The sequence below is a fragment of the Argiope bruennichi genome, chromosome 4, assembly GCF_947563725.1.
Source record: "Argiope bruennichi chromosome 4, qqArgBrue1.1, whole genome shotgun sequence".
In the NCBI taxonomy this organism is placed as follows: Eukaryota; Metazoa; Arthropoda; class Arachnida; order Araneae; family Araneidae; genus Argiope; species Argiope bruennichi.
In genome coordinates this window covers 66,919,113-66,932,438 of record NC_079154.1, presented here as the reverse complement: position 1 = coordinate 66,932,438, position 13,326 = coordinate 66,919,113, and the positions used below count along the sequence as shown (strand labels likewise).

General features: G+C 26.4%; 1 protein-coding gene across 1 annotated transcript in view; it reads left to right on the top strand.

The window, feature by feature from the left end:
- The first annotated feature begins 2,534 nt into the window (after positions 1–2,534).
- The window catches only part of LOC129965787 (protein still life, isoform SIF type 1-like), a 284,431-nt gene continuing 273,639 nt past the window's right edge, over positions 2,535–13,326 (top strand). The window contains exon 1 of the mRNA XM_056079968.1: positions 2,535–2,748. The gene's annotated coding sequence lies outside the window, so the exon portion shown is untranslated. The remainder of the gene's footprint in view (positions 2,749–13,326) is intronic.

The following is a 13,326-nucleotide window of genomic DNA, read 5'->3' as shown; positions in this document are numbered from 1 at the left end:
ATAGTTGATCATTTTTAGTATAACATGAAAAGTCATAGGATGATGAATTAATGGATTACTTTGTTATATTAAAGCATATTTTAAGATTAACGATTTTATTTTATTTGTAGAAACTTTTAAAGCTATTTGTTCATTTCTTAGTAACTAATTGAAATATTCAGTGTTGCTTGGCTAGAAAATATTTTCATTAATGCCGCATCTATTACAAAAAAATATAAATTAATAGAATCTATCTACTACAAATAATTGCGAAAACAAATTGAAAAATATATATGCTACAAAACAAAAGTGAAAATGTTACATCTGAGTAAATGTACAAAGGATGTAACTTTTTATCTTAACTTTAAGATTAGCAAAAAGTACTCGATTGATGAACATGAAATTAATTTGAATGTCACCATAGCTATAAAATCCGCTTCACAGATCAAATTAAATTTAAAAAAAATATTAAATTATAGAAAAATTGTATGTGAATGAAATTGGTATTATTAAAAAAATAATATATATATATATATATATATATATACCAATTGCGAAAACCAAACATATATATATATATATATACACCAATTGCGAGAATTACCTACCATTCGTCGTCTGTAGTTTTTCAAGAAACTGAAAACCCTAAAGGTCTTTTGGTGCAATTGATATTTTCATTTCAATTAAAAATCCACACACAAGAGAATCGTCGACCACAAGAAAATTTTATGCATTATAATATTTTATATAAAAATAATTTTTATTAAAAATATATTAAAAATTTTTAGTAATTGAGTCTATTTACCACTTTGTAATTTCATTGAGAGCTAAAACTAAATTAAATTTAATTAAATTGAGTTGCTTAAGTTTTGTTCTTGCAATAAAAAAAGCATTTAAGCGCTCTAATTTCAAATGAAAGTTTTTTTTCTTTTTCACGCAAGATGTGTTTCAGAAGAAAAATCGAATTCTCAACAATCAATTTAAACTGAATATTTTCTGAAAAAAGAGAAATTTTTTTTTCTCATTTTATTGGTTCAAGTTTCAGAGCAGGCATTTTCATTTTGCTTTCTTATTATTATCTTAAAGTAATTTTAAGATCAAATTTAGTTTAGGCGAAATATAAAGAGTAAATTCAATATATCACTTTAAAAAATAAATTTCAGATATTTGAAAAAAGATTTTTATTTAAAAAATTGCTTATAATATCATATTTTAGAAAAGATAAATTATAATGAAATAAAAATAATAAAATTGCTACGTGATGCATTCCAAATAACTTACAGACGATATTTTAACAATAATTTTATCATGCTTAAAAAATATTTTAAAAGAATGATATTGTGATTAGATAAATATGATAAAGTTCTATTTTAGTTTTCAGACGATTATAATATAATGTTAATAAATGAGTTTTCATTATCACTATGGCAGCTGGAATAATTTTTGAGAATTTATATATATTGTATCGTATGTTTCGATTATCTGATAAAATTTAGGAATATTTCTTCAATCAAAAGTAAGTAATTTCAATTAAATTTATATCTGTTGTTTGAATTAATGAAATGAAAAAAATCAGCGTTTATTAAATGATTAAAGTCAATTAATTTTTTAACATATTATTAAAAGAAAGGTCAGTTATAGAAAATTCATCATTTGTGGAATTAAACATACTCAACTGATTTAACAAATTGATCATTCTAAAGAATGATAAAATCTTTGCTATTCATATTTTTAATCATAACGGTAAGTGAGTAATATTAATTAGCATTTGATATAAATATAGTTAAGTAACGCACTGATTTTGTGAAAATGTTTTATATGAAATTTAAAATAGTAGAATTTCGAAAAGGTAGTCATATATTTCGAAAAGTTATAAACTTGTCTTTGAAGATACAAAAAATTTTAAAATGCAATTTTGTTAAAACCAATAAGTTTGAGTTTTTTAAAGCTTATTAAATATCAAATGTGTTACAATCCTTTGATTATTGATTTTTTTAATCCTTTACTCGAAAAATATGCAGATAAACAGAAAATAATGACATTGTATTTTTAGTATAAAGTAATTGAAGTTAAGATAGGCTAAACATAATGTTATAAATTATCCGCTGAAAATTTTTTTCTAGAGAATATGTATCCCTCATTCAGAACTTTTACGCGATTATATTCTTATAACAGGAATGGTTAATAAATATTTTTCATTCATTGTTTCATCAAACTGCAAGATAAACTAAAAATAATTGTATAAAACAGTTATTATATTTTGAAACTTTAATTACTATTCTATCATGTGATATTATCATAGCACGCATTAATAACATTGTTGTCATTTCTCATAGTATATCTTGTACATTTTATCAAAGAAAATCGCATCAGATAGCTGTGAGTTAAGTTCCCAAGCACGCGTACAAACACATCTTTTACTCTACCCGATCAAGATGGTATAGGAGGGCCCTCTGGCGGCAATTTTTCGTGCCACACACGCGCACTGGAATCCGGTAGTCCGGTATCCGGCCAAACCGGAGAACTATGGCGGACCGGATCTAATGCATCAGTGTCTTGATGGGACAAAAAATACCGTCTTCTTCAGAGGTATTTGTGCATCGCAGCAGATTCCTTCTTGCTGAAAACAAGACCATGAATCTCTCATGTCCTGCTTAGAAGCGACCGGCTTCTTGGACCGACGGAGATTACCGGATTTTGGCTGGATACTAGAAAACCGAACTAAGCCACCTCATCTTTGATCTGCTGAAATCTCTCTGGCACTCCGAGGTGAGTATTTTGTTTTAGTGGGCCAAAAACTTTGTGTTCTGGTCCCATCAAGAACAATTCTAGTTCATTCTTTTCTAGAGTAAAGCATGTTTTTCTCGTTTTAAAAAAATGTTCTTTGCCGTAGAAGAATCGATTATTTTAGATAGTTCGGGGGAACATGCTTCAATGGATTTGATGATATGGTATCGGCTTGATATCGAAATAACTGATATGATCAATAGTTATTCTTCTGGTAGGATATCACTAACCATTATGATTGTTCCAATGTGGCTTTCAGGCTGATTGGAATTCTGTTCAGGCTATGGATCAAACTATTCTGAACCAATGTCGTGTATTAGTTTACTTTTCAGAATAGGTTTTGCTAATGCATATGTGTAGAAGTTGAAGTGAAATTTGCTTTGAGGAGTATTTATTATTTGCATTTGTAAATTTATGATAGTAATTATTCTTTCTATTTTTAATATCTTTGAAAGTTTTTATATACCATACTTCTTATAAGCATTTTTTATTTTAATTCTGATTAATTCACCCTTAGTAATTTTCTATTCTGTAAATTATCAACAAATAGTTTAATATATATAATTAATTTATAAATCATGCTTTATTGGTTACTTTTTATTAATAAATGCTGATCCAGAGATTCTCACTGTATTTGAAAATTTAAAATAGGGGAAATCTTGAATGATTTTCAGTAAGTTTCCCTTTATTTCACATTTGGTATCTTATTTTTACTGGAAAAATTCATAAGACGATTAATTTTGAGAATTTAATTTGATTGTTCTGATATCGAGATGTTTAATAAGAGTGAATTCTGAGTTTCTAATATTTATAGTTGAACTCTGAGTATTTTTTCCTTATGGGCATTGTGTCTATATAAAGGTTGGTATTTTGAATATTTAACCGGAGACACAGGCAAAAAAGAAAATGGCTTTTAATTTTCCATTTTATTTCAACGAATGATTTTTTAAAGTTGAGAATCTAGCATTGTTAAAAAGTGAAGAATGGTTATTATGAAATTAATGAGAACTTTTTAGCATTATGAACAAGATAAGAATGTTTCTATCGAAATTTTAGGTAATTATTTTAAAAAGCATGAGTATAATTAGAGAAACTTAGAAATTAGCTCTGATATAATATTGAATTTTTGGTCGGAATCTGCTGCACACAGTTTAATTTAGAATAAAAATAAGAGGATTGAAGTTTTGTTTACAATGAGTAGATGTGTGAAATTCAAACAAATACGTTTTATTAAAAAATTTAGGTGTTAAAGTTGCATATTTGAAGAATACAAATTTACACTTCATTCTTCCAAGGCCATAGTTCCGTTAATGTAATGTAATTATTTGTTATTGTATAGCTTTCAAATACTCTCTAGAAATGTAAAAAAAAAGATGCTGTTTATTGCCAATATTTCCTTCCAAGTATTCGAATGAAGTCAATATATGCTGTCATTTTTCATTGATTATTTAATGCAAATAAGAAACAAAAATTCTCTTTCCTCTAAATTCTGGGGGAAAATGTAAAAAATATTTATTTTTTTTTCTTTTAAAATCTCTTAGTTTAACTCGTACGAGCGTGCAGACAAAAAAAATGAATAAATACAAGAAACATAAAAAATGCTTAGACAATCGTTTGATTGTGCAAATGAAATTTGTTCTCAGTGTTAGTTTTTTTTAGTTTGTTATTCATTGTTATAGCTTAAATATTTTTCTAAAAAAAAGGGCTAATCATGGTTTTTAAACAAAATTTATAGCTGCTTTAAAATTTTCTTTATATCAATTGCAATTTTTCTTTCTGTTTAAAAAAAAATGAGTTCCAATATATATTGCAAACACGATGTATATTCACCGCCATCAATAATTAAACTCTTATTATAATAATTAAATAATTAAATTCTTTTATTTTATTTTATAATAAGTTTTTTTAGATTGCCCATTAATTTACTATTCATTTTTCTTTTTTTCTATATTATTAATTAATAAAACTTTTCCATTTCATTCGGAAATTAACAGGATTCTTTGACAAAGAATTATCAGCTATTATTTTACAGTTATTTTAGTAATTGACCCTGTAATAGTATGGATATGATATAGTTCTGTTCTCAGTCTGAATAGTTCATTTTGCACACGTTAGAGTTTCACATCCTTTGTATGAAAGCGAATAATAGTTCTATTCTGATTATGAGAAATCCCTTCTTCTGGAAATAATTCTTTACAATTACTATTTTGTAATTATTTTTAATTTTTTACAGTTTATGACTGATTAAGTTAATCATAGACGATTTAATCATTTGATAATTTGTAAATTTCGTGTTAATATTATTGGTATTACAAAATCTCTTTTATATCATAATCAAGCGTAAAAAGAGTATCCCGAAAAGCTAATTTATGTAGAATGAGAAACTTGAGTATAAACTGTGCATTTTTTTTACATAAACAATTTTTTTGTTTTGATATTTTTGTGTAAAATATTGAAAAGTAGATAGTGTTAATTTATTAAACGGCTGAAAATATATGTAATGGCAAAGCCTAAATTATAATATATTCACAAATTCTTTAAACTTCTCATTAAAATATTCTTTTGAAATATCAGCGCCCAGTGGCGAAAATATATATTATCATCTTTTGTGTAGCAGTTTCATCCTTTGTGATAATGCAGCATTTTACATATATAAATATAATTTAAAATTCGTAACTTTTCTTTGTTATCAAACATTTATTTCATTTCTTTACATATATTATTTCATCTGAAACAGAATATGCTTTCTTTGCATCCATCATATAATAAAAAAAATAGCTTTTGTTGGCAAATTACATGACTAAAGTTTTAATTTAAAAAAAAAAAAAATGTTTTTTTTTTTTTTTTTTTTTTTTTTTAATTTTTCAATTTACGTAAGTTTTAAGTAATTTTTCAATTACGTAATTTACGTGCAGTTCAATTTACGTAAAATTGAAGCCCCAATATAAATGCCCAATGTAATGGTGTTTAAATTTTTAACTCCATTCGCCGAAATTTTTTTTCATCTTTATGAAACCTATAATATTTTTATGCTCAGAAACCAAGTCTTTAGCGTAGTTTTACCATGAATGTTGAGACTTGCAAAGTTTTTGTTTGATTATAGGATCTTTATCTATATTACATCAGTTAAAATCATCCATTTCACAAATATTCGAACACATTTTCCAAATTACTCTTTATTTTGTAATCCCAAAAAATATTTGAATAAATAAAGCTTATACGCGCAACAATAAACTAATAAATAAAATAATTCAACAAAAACGTTTAATAAATGTTAAACGTCAAACTCTAAACGTTGATAAGACTTGTTATTGCTTACTCTACTCCAACGCGTTCTTAATAACTATTTCCTTATTTAAAAAGAACACTCTCGGCTTTTTATGAACCATTAGAAAACGAATAGCATTTAATAAGGAAGCTATTTTAATTTGCCTTTGTACAGTGAATTGTGCGCTAATATGTTTTTCAAAATGGACCATTTGGGTCGAAATCCCATATTTCCGCAAGGAAGAAGCAATTCACTATAAAAGCTAACAAGAGCTTCTTTTAATACATCTGGTTTAATTTTTTTTATATAAAAAGTTTTGTTGTGTTTTCAAAATAAATAGCAACATGTTACCAATTTTTACTTGTAATAAAGATGGATGTGTGTGTCTTCATATATGCGCCTTAAAGACTGGAACGCTTGACCTAAAGCTAACGCAGTTGGCATATATATACATTGGAAATTAGAAATTTGTTCTTTGGAGAGATTTTTTTAAACTTTTAATTATAATTTTAATTAAAATTAAATGAAATGTTGGCCTTCTTTGATAATAACTTTCGAAACTATTATAGCACAAAAATGATTTTTACATCATTTAAAAAGAAATTAACTATTCAACGATACCTTCTATTTTGTCTTATAATATTTTTCAAATTTTAAAATATATTCTAATCCTTTTTCTCATAATATATTTTTCTCACAAAATAAAAATAAAATTTAGCCTCCACGAGCTTGTTATGCTTGCAAAAAATAGAAACTTTTATTACCATGTTACCACCACGTTGACAGAAGCTCTAATTAAAAGATTAAAGGAATTTTAACTGTAAATTAAACATAAAAAATGCAATATTTAGCTTGCGTCTCTATAAAATAAAAACAAATATGAAACTAAAAAAATAAATATAAGAAAAATGTTTCCGTACTTTTGATATTATTAATTCAATAATTCTGTGTTATTTAAGGTAAGCATGATTTAATATATAAAAGATATCCACTCTAATCTGGTCCAATAGCTAATTTCTAAATCGTTAGTAATTGACATATACATCTAATAAGATAATTAATATAAGACATTTTTTATATATAATTTGAGTCAATAAACGTTTTGATAAATTACGTATCCTAAATTATTATGAAGAGCCTCGGTACTATGAGCCATATTTAATAGATTATTTCTAAATGTAACAAACTGAATTTATGTAGAATCAGAGAGCAATTTTTACTGTATAATCCTCTGAGATATTGCAAAAATTATAAAAATATTCTTGAATACGCATAAGACTTCAACACTGAACGATTCTCTCTTATGTATTCATGTACTTACAAAGCGTGTTTGGTCGCAGCAAAAATATTTTTGTATAGTTGATGTTTAATTAGTTCTGTTTCAAACTGATTTTCAAATTTAAGGAAATTCCTAGTAGAATGAGTAGAAAGCTTCTAAAATAATATGTCTATCAAATGCTTTAAATCTTAAAAATATTAGTTGAGGTAGTTATTAAAATAGTTTATACTATCTCAGAAATTAAAAAAAATGAATTTTATGAATAAAATAAGATAAACTGAGGGATTCTCTGTTAGGAGAAAATTTCTTTATCCTTTAAAAAAAAAAGAATGATTTTATTTTAAAGAAGAAAACTTTTTTATCTTTTTTTGGATAAATATTTTTTATACTTCTAAAATTATAATAATAAAGATGAATTGAGGTTTTTTTAAAACATATAGTTTCATGCGAAGTTATTTTTTGCTTAAAATATGAGATTAGCTCAGCTACAAGAAATTGACATAATTAGGAAAATAACCAGTTTTTTTCCTATCTTTTATCTTATGCATCTATTTTACTTGTTAATATCTAAATTTGAGCACGATGCATTGAGTCGAAATGTTCTTTTACAATAAGCAGGTGTTTCAAGTGGAGGAATCTGATAATGGGAACTTAAAGAACGATCTTGGATTGCTGAAAATTCATTCATAAATCATTGTACGCGATAGACTTCAAAATTTGACTTGTTATTAAAAATTCTGATTAATTCTTAAAATATTTTTGTTTATTGAAAATCATTGTTTTTAGAATTTCAGGTTATAACTCTTTTCTCAAGAAAAAATAAGGGAAACGTAGCGGAAAAAAATAGGATAATACGAAACCTTGAATAACCAATGTTGTATTTCCCAAATATTTTAAACAACCTATTCCATCTTACTTCGGCACGTTCCATAACTCATAAATCTGCATTTCCATTTTGATGGGCCGGTTTAACAGCGTTTCTTTTCGGGGCCGCATTAACTTTTAATCGAAAGTGATACATGCATTCTCCTGGACGGCCCCATTTCTGCTGATTAAAAGAAGAGGACTATTTATAGCTTAAAGAGATGGAATGCCATTACAGAAAATGAAGAGATTTATTCGCTGAGGCCCATTCATTCCGTCCGCCTCCCCTTAGCCCTCCTGCTCATTTATCGAGGGCTCTTTTAAAATTATTTTTCAGATTCGTTTACGCGGAATCGATTATGCGAAAGCCTTTAATTTGTTTGGTAGGGGGCAGAGACATCTGCGCGCAAGTCCTTTTAGGAGAGCTAATGTCTTCAAGAAGCGAATTTTAGGGGGGATGGAAATGTTGAAGCCGGCTTTGGAAATCCGTGTAAGTATTAATATGGTATCACAGGAACTTTTTGTAGTAAAACGAGAGGAATTTCACTACCAGATATTTATTTAAACCTGTAATCATAATTTAAAAAAAAACATCTATTTAAATAAAAGGCATAAAATTCGTAATTAATTGTATGGTATAAAACGTAAACTATTTTATATATATCTTTAAATTTTTGCCCATAAATATTGCAAAGAATACGCGCGATTTTAGTGTATATTTTCTGACAGCTCATTGAACATTTATTTTTGATTGAGAATTATATTTTCACGTATAGGAATAAAAGTTATTACATACTTTTTTATGTTGCCATCTCTACTGAATAAAAATATTGCAGATATTATAAATTATTTTGTTCATTTTCTATTGAGTTGTTATTCGTAATACTTATTTAAGTTTTATATCATTCTTTAAGAATTAATAATTAATTAATTATAGGAAAAAAATTAACTTTTTAAAAGTCGTTCTAGTATAAATGCAGAGAATTGAAAATTTAGAATGTCTAGAGAATTAAAAAAGTATTCGATACAAATGATGTTCAAATTTTATTAAATAATATTACAGACGATAAGAAGATTTTGTTGATTATAATCTTTTACTGAAAATATTTCTTTACATAAAAATACTGCATTTGTTTTTAAAAATTTCATTTAAATATGTGGGCATTTCCTTCCATCGAGTGCTAATAATAAATGCATTTTTTTTAACTTTCTTGCACATGACGTTCACATCACCCAACCGTCAACAGTTGATCTGAGATATAATGATTGTAACTTTTGATATGTTGTAAGAACGAAGTTTGCCCACAAGTATTTAAACATAAAAAACTTTTAGCTCAGGTTCCGTGACTATAAATTAGTCACGAAACTGGAGCTAGTATTTCATGAATAAAATACATGAGGATATTTCACCTTCAGCAATATCAGTCATATCTGTTAATGGATAAATACTAATGACTATCTTCGGTATTAATCTGAGAAGTTCTTTTTGAAGTTATTATTTCAAGATAAAGTGGGAAAAATGTGTGTATATATGTAATGCATTTAAAGTTTGGAAAGGAAAAAATAATGCATAATATCATTATTTTACTTATCTTAGTAGGTGACCGAATTATCATCTGGAATTCCGGCATCCTAACCATTAATCTGTTCGATTAGATTGCATAATTCTTTAAAATGTGTTCATTACTTCATGATAATTCTCACGATCAGAATGAATATTGAAATTCTATCTATATATCTAATCTATCACACACACACACACACACACACACACACACACACACACACACACACACACACACACACACACACACACACACACTAGATAAAGCAGATTTACATATTACAACCCAATAAATGAAACGATACATTTAAACAGAATGATTCAAAATGAAACCAAAATTTAATTACTTTTTAAAAAGTATTGAGAATACGATACAAAAACCACTTGTTTTAAAACATGATCAGAAAAATAATAGTAATAATGGGTTGAAGCCTAACTTAATCAGATTTCTTGAAGTTTTGCTTCGGACAGCTTTTTTTTGGAGAAAATTATTAATGATATTCAAATTTTATTTTTGCCCCAATTCTAAGCACTAATTTTAATGATTGAAAAAAATATGTTTTTAATCTCAGAGTCTCTTTTAAAAGTAATAATTGCTTAACTCAGGTGATTCTTTTTCTTAGATCTCATTTGCAAAATAACAACAAAAAGAAAGATTATCCTATTTTCTTACTGTATGCAAGATGATTAAATAACACAATTTTTTTTGAAAATGAGGTTACAAATAATTAAAAAGAAACTGAAGTCTAAATGTAATAATAATAATTAAAAAAAAGGAATTACTTTCGAAACGTTTTTTTCCCGAAATTATTTTCATATATCATGTTTCCATTCTATGTCATTTTAATTGGATTTATGAAGTTAAGAATACAATGTAATTTTCACTTTAAGAATGCTTCGATTTGACAACAACTAGAGAAATAAGATCTCTCTCGTTATAATGATTGCCCAACATTTGCGTATTTGGTTACACAATTCTATCAAATGAAACATTTAATATTTAAAACTAAAAATTAAAAATTGTGAATTATTTGTTTACTTTATTAAAAAGAGCTCTTTGCTCACAATTATAATCTGCACATTGCCTAGTATCTTTATATTGTTTTTGAGATTTATTATATTTTTATATCATTCTTTTTTTACTATTATGCTTTTATGTCGCCTGATAAAGTATACCGCAAATGAAATAAAATAAAATAAGTGGAATTATCAAGATTTCGAAAAGCATTTTCTCCAGTTTATGTTACTTAGAAGGCATAAAATAGGCTTTAATGGATTTTTGATTACTACATACATGCTCATTTTTTTAATAAAAATACCAACAAGTTTTATTATAGCATTAAAAATACTTGGCAAGCCATTTTTCTCTAATTAAAACGTAGTTTTGCTTTAAACTTTCCTACTTACTTTATGAAAATTACTAACATTATAGATGTGAACATCTACTTTTGAAATTTCACCACATTTGGTTTCTCTTATATGAAGTGCGCAAGCCTAAACATTTTAATCATTAGAATATTTAATTTGGAGATTTTGCTAATTTTCTCTGTTTTAGCCTTTTCTGAGACCGTTCCTCCTCTTCCTACTCCAAAAATAAAAAAGAATTATGTCTGTTTGTTTGTCTCGGAAAGAGATAATTGAAAACCGAAATAGTTAGAAGAATAAAATTTGATAAGCCGTATGCCAAAATTTCTAATCTGAATAAATTTTCTAGTAAAATGCATGAACGAATAACTTGCCTTCATCCATTCGCTGCAGGAATCGTGATATCTGAAAAGAGCAATGAGCTAGATGGATGAAATTTTTTGTTAAGTTTTATCACTAAAAAAAGATTGCCATATGATGAAGATCAATATTTAAGTAACATAGTAAGATATTCTGATCCCACATAAAACATTTTAATTTTACTTTAACCATTCAGAATTTATTAGTCAGCTCATTATTTTTGAAATAGACTCAGTTAATATATTCAACGAAATATATCAGGAGTGAGTATATAAGTATATGTAAAGGAAAAAAGCAATGTAAATTCAAAACTCTAGTATGGAACATTGTAATATGATAATTTGTCAGGACTAATTTGTCTTTCTTTACATTATTTAAAAAATTTACAGTACATTTTAGCAATGCTATTGTGTACACAAAAAACGTATTTAATGTCTCACACTAAAGTAACGAACAGTTTTTTTAAAAAAACATACTTAAAAATTTATAAAATTTATTAAAATTAAAAAAGTTACTTGGAAATAAAATTAATATTATAGAAAGGCTGAAGTTTAAAGGGATGTAAGAATTATTTTGCATTGATATGCTCCGAAGTAATCATGGAGTAATGTTACAATTTTTATTAGTTTATAATTAAAAATTTTATTAAAACATTGAAAGCCTTTCATTAGTAAGCCTCTATTGTCCTCTAGAATCAGCGATCTCGCATCATGCTTGTCAAATAACACAATTTACATATAGTATACCAACTTATCAATATAAGCATACTATATTATATTGTCCACAACATAACCAGAAAAATTCAAGCTATAATAGTGTTTAGTTGCACCCTTGAACCAAATTTATCATTTTGTATAACCAAACTAAAATCCAACTTCAAGCCGAAAGTTCGAACTTATCATTTTGTATCGACGATTCCTTTGAGAAAGAATTAATATTTTTGCTGCTTAATTAGCGCTGCCTTCATTAAGTCATTTTCAAGTTGCCAATTAGGGTTCCAGGACGAAGTTTAAAAAAGTGCATGAATAATTAAAAAGGAGAGGTAGGAAAGAATTAAAAAAGTTTTTTTTTAGTACTTGGAGAAAGTCGTTTGGTATTTAATAAATAATTAGGATTCCGGTAGTGGTTTTGTTTTTAAGAGTTTGTGAATGGTCGCAGAGAAAAATACTCCTCAGGTACTTTTAAGCTTTTCTTAGGTTTGATGCTGAAAAGGAACTGTATTATTTTAAATTACTATTTTGACAGTTATAGCAAAGTTTTATTTATTTAAATGCTTGATATAGAGAGGGTATTTGTCTTTCAAAATTATTTAAGACATATATTATAATTTATTAATTTTTATGAAGATGAATCTTTCATGTTGCTCTTTCTAACCAATTTCCATTGCACTGTTTGCTATTTTTTTCCTCAAGAAACAAGTCAAATTAAATACGTGTTTTAAGAAATCTTATCTTATCGAAATTAGATTTCAGTTTAAAAAGTTATCTATGAAAACTTTACTTGAATTCTTTTCATTTAATGTAACATAAAATTACCTGAACAAAATGAGAATTTTTTTTCTAGTTTTCTAGATGTTATTTTGGAATTTTCTTGAATAACGCTTTTAAAAATTATGATCAAGGGTCATTATTACCCCCCCCCCATAAAAACGAAGTAAATACTAACCCCATCTTATAAAAAGCTTTCTTCTTAAATTTGGAAAGGTATAAAATGAATTTGCATGTTTAAAGGAACAAATGATCAATTTTGATTAAAAAGTTGGGAAATAATTATATTTTTATTTTTGTGCCAATGATTCATGAATTGCTTTTACAATCTAGTAGCAAAACTACACATTTATAAGTGATTTACAGAGTTTTA